The sequence below is a fragment of the Podarcis muralis genome, chromosome 6 (assembly GCF_964188315.1).
Source record: "Podarcis muralis chromosome 6, rPodMur119.hap1.1, whole genome shotgun sequence".
NCBI lineage: Eukaryota > Metazoa > Chordata > Lepidosauria > Squamata > Lacertidae > Podarcis > Podarcis muralis.
Genome location: NC_135660.1, coordinates 33953556 through 33972700, shown reverse-complemented (window position 1 = coordinate 33972700; position 19145 = coordinate 33953556). Strand labels below are relative to the sequence as shown.

Here is a 19145-nt window from a genome sequence, read left to right as displayed (position 1 = left end):
GCCAGCCTCTTTCCCACTCAAGGGAAATTTCTTTTTATTAATAAATTTAAGCATGCTGCACGTGCAGCACATTAATCTACCCACACCCTCATCCATTCTGGTGCAACAACAAGATTATACAAGGTCAAACACTGAGTTTGAAATCTAATTAGAGAGGAACTTTTCAAAACTGTTCTGTTTGAGGACATGCCCCAAGGAATTCAGAGGCAATTTTAAACTTTGCATGCACATCTGCGTTTTACAGTTATAAACCAGAGAGCAACAATAGTATGGCACACCTTGCATCAGCCAGCTCTATGCAATCAAGTAAGATATTCTACTGCCAAGCTTAAAATCTCCTTCTAGGAGATAGGGAGTCACAATGGATGTTTTAAACGAAATTACTAAAAGGAGTGAGTGGTGCTATTCATAGTAAGACTGTCTTAAAATTATTTAAGGATGGTTAGGGAAACTGGCAACTATATCCTAAACATTTGCACTGGTGTGTCTGCCTGTAACTTCATACTCTGCGGCCTAGTGCTAGGGCTGCACTTGCCATATTGTATTCAACACGCTTATTTATAGATGCAGCAAATGTTGCCCGATTCTAAGAAGGAGCAGCTTAAGTATCTTAAGTAGTTGTGAAAAATAGCAATGAGTGAATTCATTACTAACTACTTAAGACAGCTTTATTTATTCTGCAATTATTTCCTGAACAAAAGATGTGTGCTGTTTTTAAAACAAGTTCTAAATGTTGCTATCTTTGATTTTCTTTTTAAAGCTCCCCCCCCCCTTAAAAGACAAATCAAAGAATTACTGCACAGCAGCAGGTTATTTCTGGCTCTTCTACAATTATTAATCTTGTTACAACACTAACAAGTGGGAACATAAGCAAAGAAGAAAACACACACACATACAACTCAGGACAGCTATTTTCTGGAAAAAAATCCTGAGAGGTATCAGTGTTCAGCTACGGGAGCAAAAACAGCCTTGTGACACTGCATCATATGTCATCTGATCCGATGCCACAATGAATCTGTTAGGGTAGGACAGGCATAGGCAAACTCAGCCCTCCAGATGTTTTGAGACTACAATTCCCATCATCCCCGACCACTGGTCCTGTTAGCTAGGGATGGTGGGAGCTGTAGTCCCAAAACATCTGGAGGGCAGAGTTTGCTTATGCCTGGGGTGGGACATGGCCATCCAGGTATGTTTTGAACTACAACTCCCATCAGTCTTAGCCAGCAGAACCATACTGGATGGGGCTAGTAAAAGTTGCAGTTCAAAACATCTGCAAGGCACCAAGTTCTTCAATACTGTTTTAGAGTGACAGCCAACGTTCAATAAGCAAACAAGTGCTCATGAAACAAAATTCCCTCTTTGCTTCCGAGACCCTCCCCATATCTGCTCCAGTGAGTCCCCTAAGAGTAGATGGGGGGGGGGGAGAGAGACTACAGGGAAGTCCTGCACCAGCAGAAGTCCATTTTGGTTGTGGGCAGCTAACATAGGATGTGACTATTAGTCTTTAAAGTGCCACAATCCTCAGTGGTGATGTTCTCTGCATCAGTGCTAGAAATGAGCCAGGATAATTTTGCACCTGGCTTACTGACCACTTGTGACCAAATGAAGATGCCTGAGCGCCAGGATGGCACCTGACACCACCACCTGGATATGCATGCCTGGGGATCATTGGACCTTGACTGTTTTCACACACTAATATCACATCCTATAGAATTCTATCAGTTATAGTTTTATCTGCACAATCAGAATGAATTTCAGGAACCAAAAAGTCATATTGAAAAATACAACTTTAGAGCTGCCTTGCCCCCAAATGGCAACTAGACATTCCATTTTGGCAAATGTAGCCTTTATTTAAGGAGCCTTTTAGTGCCTAGCTTATATACAGTACCTGAGTTTATAACACTGCTTTGGTTGAAGGAAAGTTGATCATACAATCTTAACCATACTGGTATCTCTCTCTGTTGAAAAATGTGATTTGTGTTTCCCTACCATGCCACAAAACCTAAAGTAATGAACCATCATTACTAATACCTGCAGCAGTAGCATGTACTCTCAACATCAATGAGATCTAGTTTCAATGTGACTTGAAATTAGAATTGATTTGTCACAGGACTTGAATCTTCCAGAGCCCTTGAGCAAGTTTATAATGTCATACAAAATCAAACCTTGCTACTCCTTTTAATCAGTAGTAATGTTTGAATCATGAATAAGCTTGTGAGGATGCTACTGGGATTCTTAAAGAACTAAAACAGAAATTATTATACAGTTTAAAGGTAAAGCAATAGTTTTATTAGCACAATTTAATAGGGACCCAACATTAAAAATGTAAGCCATTTTATAATGTGAAAAATAGCTGCCTTTCCACTTTCAATGAAACACATTAGGAATCTAGACATTTCAGAGGTGGGGCATTCTTGACATAACTTCACAGAAGGTGTAGCCCTGGGTTTGAAAGTGATAATAAGAAAAACACTCTTAAGAAACCATATTTTCATGTAACACAGGAATAACCAATGAACATATAGGTTAAACTTCTTTTGAACAAAGCACAACATTTAACTGTTGTTCACTTTATAATTTGTGTATATTGGAAAACAGACATGTACAGAAACAGAACAAATAATGGTTGAGATCCTAAGGCTATCCCCTTCTAGTGGCAGCCATTCATATCCCCTGAAATGTTGCACCAAAAGGTCATCACATTATCCAGAACAGCTTTCCATGAGGCTAGAGGGGTGTACACATAGGGATCTACAGATCCCAGCCAATGTTAAAGGAACATAATGTTGGATGTTTTTTATTTCCACTTAGCAAATTTGAGAACTTACTGAACGCGTCAGACAGACATCACTTTAACATTTCAGGATCTGTACTCAAATACCACAATTACATTATTATTATTATTATTATCACTATTGGGAAACATTACAACTAGAGATGCAAAAAACTATGCCAATTGACTGATTTATAATATAATCACTTTGTGCCATAGGAGAAACACCTACTTGTTCTGCCAGACAAACACTACAAAAAAATCAATGACAAAATTCATCTTCAATAATAACAAGCAACTGTTATGTGGTTCTATAATTCACAAAGTTACTATCCTACGGATTCGCCTGAATCTTGCTGAAGAGTCAAAGAAATTTAAGCACCTAACTCTGTGCAGAAATGGAACCCATAAATGTAACACTAGGAGCCTATATTCCAAAGCTACAATATTACATTGTGTTCTTCCCAAAGACTGACAACATGAACCTCAACCAAGTATAAAAGATGTTCCTGATAAAATTATTTCAGCAGAGTCAAATTTAAGGCTACTATTCTCAGCAGCTGCTATGGACAACTTAATAGGACTGTGTTAAAAAAACAGGTGGTTTCAAATATACCTGTTTATAACAACTGATCTGTCTGTGCAGAAACTGTTCTCTTCTGTTAAAATTCCACAGATTAAAGAAATTAGTAATTTAGGTTTTTTTTAAAAGAGCCAAAAGCAACAATTTCCTCAACAATTCAGTTAAATTTTCTCCAGAGCATGAATCCCATCATTAACTGGATTATAAAAAAAACATTATTCTACTATAAATATAAACCAGTATATAAGCTTGATTGATAAAAATGTATGAGAGCCCAGTGTTGGAAATGCTTTTGTCCACTCCCCAAGTAATTATAATGCACATTCAACAAGCTAAATTGCTTGCAACCACATAATTCCACTCCTCATTCACCTTCGTCTTGCACTGGAGGCCCTTGTTATCAGTCCCTCATTACTACTAGGTGCAATTATTTGTCATGCTGGACCCTCAGCCAGTATCAAAAAAATGTCCCCAACTCCTGGGCCTTATGGTCACTTTTGAGGGTCTGCAGCACTGGTCTTCAACTGGTGGGTCAGGACCCACCAGTGGACTGGGACCTAATCCAATGTGGGTCACAACAGGAGCACTGCTACCATGCAAATATATGGTAAAAGATTAATAGGTCCCCAAATGCATGCATATGTTAAAAGCAGACCCTGGAACTGAAAAGGTTGATGATACCTGGGCTAGAGAGTTTGAGTCATGTTTATACTCTTAAGTTGATTCATGCACTTTAAAACGAAAGAGGAAACATATTCCAAAGCCACAGGTGACCTAATGGGGAGGCATCTGATGTTTCACACTTTTCCACAAGAGCATTTTACGTCTTTAAAATTTTATAGTACAACCCAATCCAGAGCACTCTTCTATAAAATGGAATCGGTTGACCCAAGTACTTTAAACCAATTTGGCTGTAGACCAGATTATGAACATGCCAACCTAAAATACTACTTCTGTCCATCATATTGGTTCATTTCTCTTATTACCATTTGGAACAGAAATGTTGTCTAAAGTAGCTGCATTTTCTCCAGAAACAAATCTTATATGGGACTTTAGACCCAATGTTACTTAGCAGTATATTTTCAGAAACTCCAGGTTTACAAACAGCAAAACAGATAAAAAATATCACTCTGTGCAAAACTAAAAAAAAAAAAGATCTTTAAAAAGAAACACCCTGTATGTACAGGATACATATAGGTACATATTTTTTGCAGAGCAGCTAGCACCTTTTGTCCGAGTTTTCAAGAGGGATGCATTAGACCTGGGCAAATCAGTTTACCAGAGGAAGGATAATTGCTGTATACAAAGAACCTTGTGATTCACCCTCAATCTCATTATTTACTACTGCGATATTCCGGCTTTAAAAAAATAGGCACAGGCCTACTCATCTACGCTATTTATTAAAACAACCTAGCAACCAAGAAGCGCTAGATTGATTTATGTAGTAGCTGCATGAACGCAAACCGGGGCCCTTTGCGTACAGGGCAATTTTGCAAGAGAAAAGCAAATACGCTTTCATTCCTGCACCACCAAGAAACCGGCTTAACTAACCTGACGACTGGCTCTGGCCGCTCAAAGCCCCAAAAGGCTGCCTTTAAAAAAATAAGAAAGAAAGAGAACGAACTAGCAGCAGTTCCGGATTCGAGGAGGTCCCTCCTTTCCTCCCTCTCCCAACGCCGACGGAAGATCCCCAAGGCGAAGGAAAGTTTTCCTGGAGCCCCACAAGGACAACAATGCCGCCCCCCCGAGCAGGAGCTGCCAAGGCGCCTCGCAGGGACCCCTTCGCTTCCCACCCCCGACCTCCCTCCCCTAACCGACTCCCGGCTCCGCGGCTACAGTCACAAAGGTCGGCTGTAGCCGCGCACTTCAGCCGCGGGCGCGGAAGGTATAATAAAGGAGAGAGGAAGAAGGCGGGGCGGAGAGGGGAAGAAATCCGCCTCCATCCAGCAGGGCACGTCAGGGGCCGCCGAACCCGTGTCGAGGCATCCCGAGGACACACCCTGAGGGTCAAGCGGCCGCAGCCACCCAGCGGGGCCCGAGGAGGCCTCAAGGGCCCCGGGGCCCGAGCTCCACAGGCAGAGGACCCCCCCACCTCCTCCTCCTGGCCGCCAACGCCTCCCGCGCCCGGGAAGCCGAAGCGCCAAGGCTCCCTCGGAAAGGCCTCCTCAGGCGCCGCAACACGGAAAGGCCTCCTCAAGGCCCCGGCAGTACCTTCGCTCCGAGGCGGGCCGGGTGGCTGGCAGGCAGGCAGGCGGCGGCGGCGGCTACCCCCACCCAGTCGGCGTCGTGGTGGTGCTGCGGCGGCGGCTCTCGGTGTGGGCCTCGGCCGGCGCTCCTCTCCCCGGCTGGGTTCGCCTACGGCCTTCGGCTCGCTCGGTGTCGGCCTGGCTGGCCCCTCCCCCGCCCCGCGGTCCTGGCTGCGCAGCGGCCCCTGCTCTTCCTTTCCCTGCTCTCTCGCTCTCGCTCTCCTCTTCCCTTCCCAGCCCGGCGGCGGATACTACTGACCCGACGAGCAGCTGCGGCGGAGCAGGAGAAAGCCCCGCGCCCAGCTCGGCAGGCGACTCGCGGCTGCCCCCTGCGGCCTGGCGGGATCCGCGCAGCCGACGCAGCAGCCCTCGGGCCTGCCAGGCGCCCTTCAACGCCGGCCAATGTTCTCGGAACGCGAAGGAGATCGGGGACAATGGGCGAAAGGAATGCCTCTGAGCATGGGCAGACGCCGGGGGAGGGGCGCGCGGCCTTTCCATCGTAGGGCGTGGTTAAGCTATGTGAAAGCCTTTCCAGGCTCTTGACCTAATAATTATAATAATATCCCCAAAGATACATGTTGTATGCGAGATTAAAATCTGCACATGCTCTAGGGTCACCGTGAGATCGCTGAACAGTTTACGATGCTCTACCTGGTGCTTGCTAGCGCTCTTTGCAAAGAATGCTGGATTAGGTGGGATTTCGTCAGATTTCAAAATTCTTAGCGTTTACGTAGTCGAAAGAACTCTCCCTCACCGAACACGGCTTTATTGAACAGTTTCTGTACGGGCTTAACACCTTAGTCTCTAATCAGCGATTAGCAATGCTTTAACTGTTAAATCGTATCTGCAATAAAAATTCAGAAAGCAGCAGCAGACCCTGGAAATTCAGCAGCAATTTTTAGTGACACATCTCAACCCGTCATCCTGTTTGGAAATAAATAGCAGGGCCTCTGAGCATATATAAAGAGCATTTCCCCCGGTGTGTACAGTCTGCTCCAATGCGAAAGTAAACCCTACTGCGTTCGAAGTGTCTTACTCCCAGGTCAAATGTGCATTCAGTTGCAGGAAAGAGTAGATACACTTTGTGACTTGGGAGAGGTTTTCCTTCAATCCAAGACTGAAAGGACGAGGCTGGTGAGTTTCCAGATACTTAAAGTAGAATGATAGCCCTATGTTCACCAATGGTACGCCCGTATTTCTATCCATCTATGGTCTCTGGACAAATCTGTTTTACAGGTTTAGTAATGCTGCAGAAACCTGTTCGGTCAGAAGTTTTAAGTTGTGTGCCTGAGGCAGTGACGGTTCTAACATAATGCCTTCCAGTCTCTGAAAAGCTATCCAGCACACAGAATGTAAGAACAGGTGTGGTACAATCGAAAGAGGCTTGGGGGAAATGAACAGGGGCTTAAAAACCTGCTGAAGCTCACATAAGGGAATGTTTATTGGTCTAGGAGACCCCTCTTTCTTTTATTTTAACAGCCTACACCTATAGCTATTCTCCCCTACCCACCCAGATTTGTAAGCAATTTAATGTGCAGCAGGGAAGGACAACATAAACTGTTTGGGGATGGTTGTTTATTAGCAAACCAGTCATGGTTCACAACAAATTCTATGCCCACACACTGTACGTTTAAGACATATTTGCCATGTCCCCAAAGAATCCTGGGAACTGTAGTTTAACCCTCACAGAGTTAAATTCTGCTTGATTGTAAAAAACAAAACCCAAAGCAGTTAATAAACTTCACTTCCCAGCACCCTTAACCAACGATAGTTCCCAGGATTCTTGGGTGTGTGTACTTTATGGTGTGTATGCAGACTGTGATATCTATAAGGAACTAGAGTTGTCTTTGTAAGGAAGGATTAGTCTTTGCAGCACATGGCTACTGTGGAACTCCTTATGAAAGCACATGAAAGGAGATGTTTTTTTAATTCTGTCTGTGTTCCCCTGCTGAGAGCTAGCAGAACTCAAAGCACATCAGGGCCAAACTAGATACATGTTTTCAAAGAGATTGCATTTCCTGCATCTGCTCAAACTGCTTTGTGCTAAATTTGGATTTGTGGGTTGTTATCGTTCTCACTGTTGGCTTCTGAACACAAGGGCAAATCCCAGAGGGCATGTTCCAGCCTCTTAAATCCCACTGGTTTCAACAGGAAGGTGAACAGTGCAGTGCTATACATGCCTACTTGAAAGTAAGTCCCATAGGGTTCAATGGAGCTTACTCCCAGCTAAGTGGGTATAGGGTTGCAGCAGAGCCCTATATCCAGTTCCTGGGGGAAAGTCTTGCTGAACTTCCAATTAGACATAGGATTGCATTGCTAAGCACCTGCTGTAACCTCCCCATTGAAATCAATGAGACTTTAAAAGGCTTGACACACGGAAAGCTGCCTTATACCTAGTCAGACCATTGGTCCATCTGGCTCATTATTGTCTACACTGACTGTCAGAGGCTCATCAGGGGACATTCCCAGCCCTACCTGGAAATGGCAGGACTTGAACCTGGGGTCATCTACATGCACAGCAGGCAGTCTACAATGAGCTATGGCTTCATGTTGCTTGGATCATGCCCATATATATATGTATATATTTAATATGTATATATGTATATACAGTTAGAACTGGATATGGAACAACTGATTGGTTCAAAATTAGGAAAGGAGTACGGCAAGGCTGTATATTGTCCCCCTGCTTATTTAACTTATATGCAGAATTCATCATGCGAAAGGCTGGGCTGGATGAATCCCAAGCCGGAATTAAGATTGCCGGAAGAAATATCAACAACCTCAGATATGCAGATGACACAACCTTGATGGCAGAAAGTGAGGAGGAATTAAAGAACCTTTTAATGAGGGTGAAGGAGGAGAGCGCAAAATATGGTCTGAAGCTCAACATCAAAAAAACGAAGATCATGGTCACTGGGCCCATCACCTCCTGGCAACTAGAAGGGGAAGAAATGGAGGCAGTGAGAGATTTTACTTTCTTGGGCTCCATGATCACTGCAGATGGTGACAGCAGTCACGAAATTAAAAGACACCTGCTCCTTGGGAGAAAGGCGATGGCAAACCTAGACAACATCTTAAAAAGCAGAGACATCACCTTGCCAACAAAGGTCCGTATAGTAAAAGCCATGGTTTCCCCAGTAGTGATGTATGGAAGTGAGAGCTGGACCATAAAGAAGGTTGATCACCGAAGAATTGATGCTTTTGAATTATGGTGCTGGAGGAGACTCTTGAGAGTCCCATGGACTGCAAGAAGATCAAACCTCTCCATTCTGAAGGAAATCAGCCCTGAGTGCTCACTGGAAGGACAGATCCTGAAGCTGAGGCTCCAATACTTTGGCCACCTCATGAGAAGAGAAGACTCCCTGGAAAAGACCCTCATGTTGGGAAAGATGGAGGGCACAAGGAGAAGGGGACGACAGAGGATGAGATGGTTGGATGGTGTTCTTGAAGCTACCAGCATGAGTTTGATCAAACTGCGGGAGGCAGTGGAGGACAGAAGTGCCTGGCGTGCTCTGGTCCATGGGGTCATGAAGAGTCGGACACGACTAAACGACTAAACAACAACAATATATGTATATAATATGTATATATTTCCTTGCTGAAAGAAAAGGCAGCTAGGGAGTTCACTTTCAATGGCCCCCCACATAAAGTGAAAAATATGTTTTAGCCTCTAGGAGGACATTACTAACCAGGTGTGTTTAAGCTATATGGGGCTCAGACTGTTGTTTTTAACCTACCACTTTATTCGCTGTATTTGGGAGAGAGTGGCAAATGCTTTCAAAGGCAACGTTGCAAAGGGTGTGGATGCATGATTGAAAACTACACTAGCTTGTAATTATGTTAAAACTTTCAAGTTTAAACAGATAATTTACTTGGAATTTAATGGGTGAAGCACGTACTAGAGTCAAAGAGAAACAGGGGTGATTCATTTTCAGAGTCTTAACTTTCAGACATTCAGCTGTCATCGCCCTCTCCCAATGTTTATTAAAAAGAATTAAAAATGCGTTAGAACAGTAGGAAGGATCCTAAGGGTTATCTGATCCAACCTCCTGCAATGCGGGAATCTCAGCTAGATCATACATGACAAACGATCACCCAACATCTGCTTAAAAACCGTTTAGAAATCAGTGCCTGAGCTTTGATTTCATCCCTGTCCCTTTTCCCTCACGTGTTGCAATTTTTAAGATTGCAAGCCTGTGGGTAGGGACTGTCCTGTTTAGATTGTTCATAAACCACTGTGGAATGAATGGATGGATGAAGAAATGAATAAGAAAGGCTTAAGAGGAATGACCAGCCACTCTGGGAGGCTTCTTGGCTGAAGAGCGGGGTAACGAAGGCTCTAAATAAATAATTTAATGCCTGGGAAAATGGGGATGTTTTTAAATTTATCCCAAAAGTTGAGAGAGACCGATGCACATCACAAGGGAGGAGTACTGCTACTGCTGCTGCTGCTGCTGCTGCTGCTGCTGCTGCTGCTGCTGCTGCTACAGCTACAGATCAAGCCATTTTAATGGCAGGGCATTAAACCTCTGGCAAGGGTGGTGAGTGTGACTGTGGACCTCCAGGTCTCCCAATCTGGCCTCTGGGACTCTTCTCAGACCAGACCCATCAGCAGGTTACACTGCACAACAGCTCTGCTCTCTCTGGATGCAGAATAGAGAGGGGTGTGTGACTATATGGAAAACCCTCTGTTTGCATAAGTGGAATATAGCCTTCTGTGCAAATATGTACGAGTCACACCTGCTGTTCCACCCACTTCTGCATCTGGCTTCATACACACCTGGCATGCTGCCTGCAGAAGGTTGCCCACTAGGAAATGTGGCCCATGGGCTCAAAATGTTTCCCTGCTTCTGCTTTAATACTTAGGTGGAATCTTTATGTGCTCTCCGTACTAGGTTTTGGGGGAAAGCTACAGATTGAAATGGTGTCAGCTAGGACCAGAATGGAATGACTGATCTCTGGAAACACTGAATCAGAAGGCTCCCCCCCCCCCTTCATGTGCTTTTTTCTTGCCAAGATGACATTTTTGCTGCTTTGCCATCCCACAGCATCAGTTGGGGAATTGTTCTTCGAGACACTCCCTCTGTCACATGCTGGTTTTAATTAAATAATATCCCCAGAGCAATACAATGTGTAAATTACAGTGATTTTTTTGGTTCAGCCGAAGCAGTTGCTTTGTGAAATTGCATTAATGAAGTGCCATGTAAAATCAGGTTTGCAGCCTAGACAAAGTCACACTGAAATATGACTAGCAGCAGGTGACGCCTGCCTTGGAAGAACAAGTGAAAAGTCCTCTGAAAGATACATGCCAGTACACCTCAATTTACCACACAGCAATGGCCATTTTGCACAGCTTTTTTTCTGTTTAAGCAAAAGTAGAATAGCTGAGGCAGTTATTTTAAATTATGCACACATAAATATCTTACACAAAAACGTTAAAGAAATAACCAGAGAAAAAGCGTTAACAGACTGTTTTCATTTGAAAACACATGTAAGCAAAACTCCAGTTTGTGCAGTACTGGTGGGGAAGAAGATGCAAAGGACCGCATTGTTCATATCAAACGACTCTGTAGGAAAGCACTCCTACAGAGCTTCATTAACGCGTGACCCTGAGAATCCTAACCGTGTCTGCTCAGAAGTCCTACTAAATTCAGTGGTGCATACAGCATACTCTGCTTCTCGGCTATCATTATTTTCAGATGGAATTTGAATGCTCGGTAAATAGGTACTCTGGAAAAGCCATTTGACTGACTGGTTGAGCTTGTTCAGCTTCCTAGTTTTTAGTGTAAATATAACCTACAAAGCAGAAGGAAAGTCAGACTTGTTGCCTTGAACGATGTGACTGATCTTTCATATGGCAGCAAAGCAAAAAAGCATTCATCGTACCAGTGTGTACATAAACCTTTAGAGAACTTTCGCAGAACCCTGAGATTTCATTCATTTGAAAGTAAATTTCATTAAACTATGACAAAGCAAATATTTAAAATAAACAGCCAATTGCTTACCAAGAAATGTCCATTATAAAGAAAGAGAAGGCTAGATTTTGGTTTAACTTGGCTGTGCTGCTTATTCCCCAGTGAGAGGATACTCCATGGAGACCAGCATTAAACACCCCAAGGGGGCCTTGTTTCTCCCATAACCACAGCCTCGGATTCAAACAGAAATCAATCCTCATGCTTTGACCCCCTCTCCAGCTTGCTGCCTTTACCTTCCTGCAACCTTTCCCCCCTCCACAACCAACTCTAAAACTCTGCTTTGAACTTTGGCTTTGTCTTCTATCAGTTATTTGCCATCTTGCAACACAACCGCCTCTCCTTGGCTTTCTTAATGGGCCATTACCTTTAATGGCTGACCTCTCTGGCAGATTACCTCATGAGGAAGCTAGCCTGGCTTATATTTTAAAACTTTAGAAAGGTCTGGCACCTAGTTTATCACGTCAGTCCTTGATGAAATTCGAACATTTTACTGGATCCAGGAATTTAGGGGAGTCTGGCCCCCATAGACTCATATTCTGAATATGCACACCAATTTTTATCGTCTTCAAGGGGGATTGCATTGCATTGTGTGTTGTGTGCTTCTAGTCCCTGAGGGAAATGGGTGCTGGCTTGTTCTCTGAATGCACAATGCTGTCCTGAACTTGCACGATCCCAATCTGACAATCTCACATTTTCCAAAGGAGAGATTACATTCATTTCACTCCTCCATTTGAGAGCAGGCACAGGGATCAAGTTGGCATTTGAATTTGCAATCTAGACTTGTGCCTTGCATGAGTATACCAAATTTCATTCTGATGTTTTGATGCTCAAGGAGCGATCACATTACGAGAAAGGAAAAGAAGAAAGAGTTCTTTAGAAGAGTAACTCATTCCTTGGGTGACTATTTGATGCCCCCCCCCCAACCACCACCTCAGGGATGCACCTCCAATTTCTGCAGTAGTCAGTTGGCGTATCATTACACAAGGAAACTGATGGGCATGAGATTCAAGGCAGATGAAAGAAAACATTCCTTCACACAACTCGTAATTTATTCACAAAATTCACCACTGCAAGACGTAGAGATAGTCGCTAACTTCTATGATGTCAGGGCCTGGCCCAAGTGTTAAGCAGAGTGAGGTTACTGGTTCAGGCAGCAGATATTGAGTGGGGTGGCAGTAACCCCCTATTCCTCCTGATTCTTCTAAGCTAGCCTGTTGCCTTCACATGCAGTGGAGGGCCCTGTCCCATTGCCAGTAAGATTCAATTGTATGTGGAACAGAAACACCAGCCTACCCTTCACTTCAGGCAGAGACATTTCTTGGCCTTGGGTGGCTGGAAAGGATATGTTTATCACTCGCTATTAGTCATTGCGGCTTGGATCTAGAGAAATGCAGAAGGGCTTCTTGCATTTGTGGATGGGCTGGTGATCCAGTGAAGACTTCTGCCCACAAAAAGGGCAGAGAGGATGTTATTTTCACTGATTCTCACTTTCCACTCTGGCCTCCTGTCCCACTTCCTATGCTGTTCCAGGGGCTTTCCAATCTCCTCCAGCAGATTTGCTGAAAGGGGAAAGAGAAACAGGAGAACATGGTTTGCCTCATCGCATAACCAAGAGGTTCCATGAATGGAATTTCACTCCAGCCCAGTGGATATATGCAGCAACTATGTTCAGAGACAATTCACCACTAAGTTGCAGGTGAGCAGTAGCAGGAGAGGGCTATTGTCCTCTTGCCCGATTTGTGTGGACTTCCCAGAGGCATCTGATTGGTTACTTTGGGAAACGGGATGGACCAGTTTGTCTCATCTAGCAGGGCTTTTCCGATGCAAACAAGTGGAAGGCCAAACTGATGAGTTAAATGGAGGAACTCGCTCTGCTTGGCTATAAGTAGAATAGATCCATACGTATTTCTTAGGAAAGCTATGATAAAGCTGCACTACACAGCCACCATGTTTATGCTGCAGTCATGGAGAATATTATGGGATAACTGTGACACCCCCCAAAGCATCCAGCCTCAAGAGGAAAACATGTGCAATGTCCATTAGCGTTCCAAGATAATATCCACTTCTGGTGTGCCATTTAAACCTCATCTATGTATGTAGCTACATGATTTGCTGCAGACCTCGGATTCATTGTTCTGGCTGTTGTTTATGGGTGAGTTTATTGCAGCTGTGCTTAGCAACCAGCTGAAGTACTGCAGAACTATTGTACTCACCACTCCAGGGAAATGAGGAATAAGACAATCGGAACCCCACTCTAGATGGGAAGGAGAGGCACAAAAAGGCAGATCAACAAGAATAATGCAATGCAAATGTATGCTAATTCCTCAGCGGTTTTGAGGAAGGATGGAAAGAAGGAAGGGGGGCTTTGTGGGATTTCTTTTTATAGGTTTCATAGAAATCAGCCAGGAATGGGGGGGGGGGGCTGGGAAATAATTTTTAAGAGTAACAGCAAAGATGAGAAGATACCTTGCACAAAGTCGAACTGTGCCGTGTGGGTTTTTGTGCTTCTTAGGGGGGGAAATAGCACCAAACCCTCATATTTCAGCTTACAACCATGCACATACAATATTTTAAAGGGGCGGGGGAATAAAAATAGATGAACAGCAACAGAAACAAAATCGAAAGACTTGTTGCGGAGAAAGGCTTGAATCAGGACTGCAGGGTTGAAGCTCATCAAAACTCTGTGCACGTTCTCGATTTGCATTTATTTCAAAAAAAAAAATTGCTTTTCCGGGCTTGGGTGCAGGGGAGTAACCAGGATCTGCAGGCTTCCCCACATCTCTCATGTTGCTCTATTGTTTTTAATAGAGTGATGTCTGAGTGGGTAGCACAAGATGCATCATATATCCCAAGGGGAAGCTTGAGCTTTCAAGTAGCTTCTCTGCCCACTCCCCCCACATGCAAGGGAAGAATTTTCACCCACCATATTCCGGCTGACACTTAAAATTAATGGGGCAGGATTATGTTATGTATATATTTATTATTTATCTTATTTATTTACACCGTTTCTATACTGATACGTGTGTGTGTGTGTGTGTGTGTGTGTGTGTGTGTGTGTGGTGTACAGAAAACTAAAACAAGAGACTACTTAAACAACATACCCTCCAATATTTCTCTGATGAAAATAGAGACATCCTAAGGAAAAGCAGGACATTCCACAATCAAATCAGAAACCAGAACGGCTTCTGTAAATCCAGGACTGTCCCTGGAAAAGAGGGACACTTGGAGGGTCTGCAACAAATGTTTAAAAAATACAGAGTTAACTACTACAGTAGTACCTCAGTTTTCGAACGTAATCTGTTCTGGAAGCCTGTTGGAGTTCTAAAAACATTCAAAAACTCAAAACAGAAACCTCAATGTGGAAAGCTCAAAACAGAAGCCGTGTTTCCGGTTCAACTTCTGAGGCGGTTCAAAAACCAAGGCACTTACTTCCGGTTTATGGCGTTTGAAAACCGAAACATTTGACAACAGAGACTTTTGAAAACAGGTACCACTGTACTACTACTACTTATTATTAAGGTACCCCCCTGCCCGTACGGGCCAGTCTTGCCAGACTCTAGGGTTGTGCGCTCATCTCACTCTATAGGCCGGGAGCCAGCGCTGTCCGCAGACACTTCCGGGTCACGTGGCCAGCGTGACAAGCTGCATCTGGCGAGCCAGCGCAGCACACGGAAACGCCGTTTACCTTCCCGCTGGTAAGCGGTCCCTATTTATCTACTTGCACCCGGGGGTGCTTTCGAACTGCTAGGTTGGCAGGCGCTGGGACCGAACGACTGGAGCGCACCCCGCCACGGGGATTCGAACCGCCGACCTTTCGATCGGCAAGTCCTAGGCGCTGAGGCTTTAACCCACAGCGCCACCCGTGTCCCCTACTTATTATTATTAATATTAAATTTGTATACCACCCATCATCTGAAGATCTCAGGATGGTTCACCGCATAAAATTACAGAATAAAAATGTTATATTAAGATAAAATTACTAATAAATATAAACAAGTTATCAATTCTTTCACCTTTGGACACACCCTCCCTCTCAGCTTCCTGGCTCTCACCCAGGACTCAAACAAACTCAGGTCACCTGCAAAAGTCTCACAAAGGAACTGTTGCTGCTGACATCACCCTAGTCTCTTACGCTATGTTTGCTTTTTTATGGGAAGGTGGGTGGAGTTGCCTCAGGCTGCCAACAGCTGTGTCCCATTAAGCTGTCAGCTGCACTCTCCAAATCCAGTTCCAGTACAATAGGTTTGGTGAGTTTGGCAGGGGGGTCCAAAGGATGGGACACGGTGCCACTTACAGTTCTTTCTCCAACCTCTGCTCCCTTTCCCTCCAGATGTTCTAAGGAATGGAGCAGTCCATGGGGTAATGGGAAATCAGTGTACAGTAGCCTCCATTGCAGCTGTGTGCAAGTCGGAGGTTTCTGCGCAGACACTGAATTCAGGGAAGCAACAGGCATTATTTTATTTATTTGTTGAATTTATATACTGCCCTTCATCCAGGGTGGTTTACAGCATAAAACACAAAAGTGCATAACCACAATAACAAACAAAACAATAACCCCCACCCCATACAGAGTTTAAAAGACCATCAGTTGTTAAATTAACCAAAGGCCTGGGTGAAGAGGAAGGTTTTTGCCTAGTACCTAAAGATATGCAATGAAGGCACCAGGTGAGTCTCTCTGGGGAGTGCATTCCACAAGTGGGGAGCCACTGCAGAAAAGACCTGCTCTTGTCTTGCCACCTCCCGGACCTCTTGTGGAGGGAGCACACGAAGAAGGGCCTCAGAAGATGATTGCAGGGTCTGGGCTGGTTCCTATGGTCCTTGAGGGATTGCAGTCCTGAGCCGTTTAAGGCTTTATAGCTCAAAAGCAGCTCTTTGAAGCGGGCCTGGAAACTGACTGGTCAGTCCAGGATTGGTCTTATATGCTCAAACTGCCCTGCCCCATTATCACAGTTCAAGGACATATTTCCTCCATGCAAAAGCACTTGAGGGGATGTAGAGCAGGGTTCTTGAGGGGTGTGGCCTCAGAAGGAACACAGGAAGCTGAGTCAGACCATTGGTCCATCTGATTCAGTACTGGAGGAGGGCAGAGTTCAATCCAGCTGGGTGATGCTTCACCAGGGTGTTCCCTGTGGGGGAGGTGCTGGTGAAGTAGGCACCTTCCCCATGTATCAACTTTGGATGGGACCACCCATTTATCGTTCTGTCACCTGACAACATCATGACACCTGATGATTGACAGCTGGGTTGGCCTGTGGGGCAGGGGACATAAAGATTTTGCCTGTGGGGCCGAAAGGGTTCTCTGAACTTGAGCTACACATCAATGGAGCAATTTGATGAATTCTTAGAAACGTTAAGTATGTTTATTTTCTTCATCAATCTACCATTGTTAGAACCATTCGAGAGAAAGGGCAAGCTCAAAATAAGCTCATTCATAAGCACATTGCTTTGCTAATCCTTTTGTTGCTGCTGCTGAGTAACACAGAGAGAGCTCAAGGTATTCGTGCAAACATGCCACCCTTTCTTGCAAAGCAAGAAAACCAGAAGCCATGACAAAGGAAGAGAACATGCTAAGTGATGCATGGCGCTCAGCTTTAGAGATCAGGATGTGGTATTGGCACATGCATTACTGGACTGTGCTCAAGCCAAGAAGGTGGAGGAAGTTGCACCATGGCCACAGCAGAGATGTATCTTGTCTCAGCCGCTGAAGCATTTACACAACATCTTACTCATCCAATAGATAGTTCATACTTTGTTATCAAAACCGGTTTTCCAGGAACTTAAGAAACCTGGAGGAAAGCATCAGCCTTTAGAAGTTCCAGCTACACATGCCATGAGAATGTCTCCAGGACAGTTTCTTGCACTCCTCGGTCAGTGCTCTAGTGCTCAGAGAGGAGGATGGGAAGTATTTATACAAAAATGCAGGTATCTTCTCTCCCCACTCCCCTTCTAGGATACCCCAGTGCCCAAAGCAGAAGGCCAACCATGCAGATTACACAGCCCATGCCAGGCTTTGAATGGAATAGAAGAGCCACTCAGCTGATGTGTTGTTTGGGAAAGGGTTGTAGCTCTGTGGGGAGCACATGCCTTTTTTGCATGCAAAAGGTCCGAGGTTCAATCCTCAGCATCTCTAGGAAGGGCTAGGAAAGACTCCCGGCTGAAACCCTGGAAAGCTGCAGCCAGTCAATCTATGAGTGCTATTCACTTATGTTGCAGACCTACTGCAATTAATGAACCTAACTGAGTCATAGCCAGTCATTGCAATGGGTGTGCTCTAAGTAAAACTTAGCTGAATACCACCTAATGCATTGAGTTAGGGGGCTGCATCAATCACCTGATTTTTCTCTGTTGGTTTATGGATGCAGAGATCTCCCTCGCTCCCAGTGTGAGGCTTTGCAAAGGCAACCTGCCCCTACCCTCTACTGACCCAAACCAGCTGCATCTTGTTGAGGGAACTGTGCAAGGAGGAAGGTGAAGAAAGCTCCCATTCTGTGGTGGTGGTGGTGACTGGCTGTTTATTTAGCAGTATTTTGCAGTGGCTGACATCAGGCAAGCTCCTTGAATGTGTGTGCATGTCTGTCTGCACGCCCTCCTCTGCTGAGTGTGTCTGTCTCCCTGCCTCCCTGCCTGTATATTCCCCTGCTAAGGGTATGCCTGCCTGCCTGCATGTTAGTACAGTGGTACCTTGGGTTAAGAACTTAATTCGTTCTGAAGGTCCGTTCATAACCTGAAACTGTTCTTAACTTGAGGTACCACTTTAGCTAATGGGGCCTCCCGCTGCCACCGCGCGATTTCTGTTCTCATCCTGAAGCAAAGTTCTTAACCCAAGGTACTATTTCTGGGTTAGCGGAGTCTGTAACCTGAAGCGTCTGTATCCTGAAGCGTCTGTAACCCGAGGTACCACTGTACATAGATAGGAGAAGGGCCAGAGCTGAGTGGCAGAGCATCTGCTCGTATTATTCAGAAGGTCCCAGGTTCAGTTCCTGGCATCTCCAGGTAAGGAGAGGAATGTCCCGCTTCTGAAACCCTGGAGCGCTGAAGTCACCATAGACAATACTGAACTAGACGGGGCAATGGTCTGACTCAGTCTTAAGTCAGCTTCCAATGTCTGGGTCTGTCTGCTTGCCCCTCCCATTCTGCTAAGTGGGTACGTGTCTGTCTGCATGGGGAGTGTATGTGAGTGGCCTGCATAGCAGACCCTCCAAGTTTCCCTTTTTCCCAGGGACAGTCCCGGATTTACAGAAGCAGTCCCAGTTTCTGATTTGATCCCAGAATTCCCCGCTTTTCCTTAGGACATCCCCAGTACTTTTTTTGTGGGGGGGGGACACAGGGGTACGCATACCCCATAAACATTTTGTGAATCTAAGTTTGGCCTCATTGAGGGGCAGTATTTCAATATGAATAGGGAAATAAGAGTACCCCTAAACATTTTTTTTAAGAAAAAAAGCACCGGACGTCCCTATTTTCATCAGATAAGTGTTGGAGGGTACAGAGTTATGCAACCCCTGAGCCATGGAGATAAGGAACCATACAAACTTTAGAAGACATATGAAGGCAGCCCTGCATAGGGA

General features: G+C 44.8%; 1 protein-coding gene across 2 annotated transcripts in view; it reads right to left on the bottom strand.

Annotated features, from left to right (window-relative positions):
* Window positions 1–5849, bottom strand: part of CAB39 (calcium binding protein 39) — a 47885-nt gene extending 42036 nt beyond the window's left edge. The window contains exon 1 of one of the 2 annotated variants that reach the window (XM_028731006.2): window positions 5568–5849. The gene's annotated coding sequence lies outside the window, so the exon portion shown is untranslated. Of the gene's footprint in view, window positions 1–4907; window positions 5043–5567 lie in introns of those variants that run through there. The other variant, XM_028731007.2, reaches the window with a different exon arrangement.
* Between the last annotated feature and the right edge of the window lie 13296 nt (window positions 5850–19145).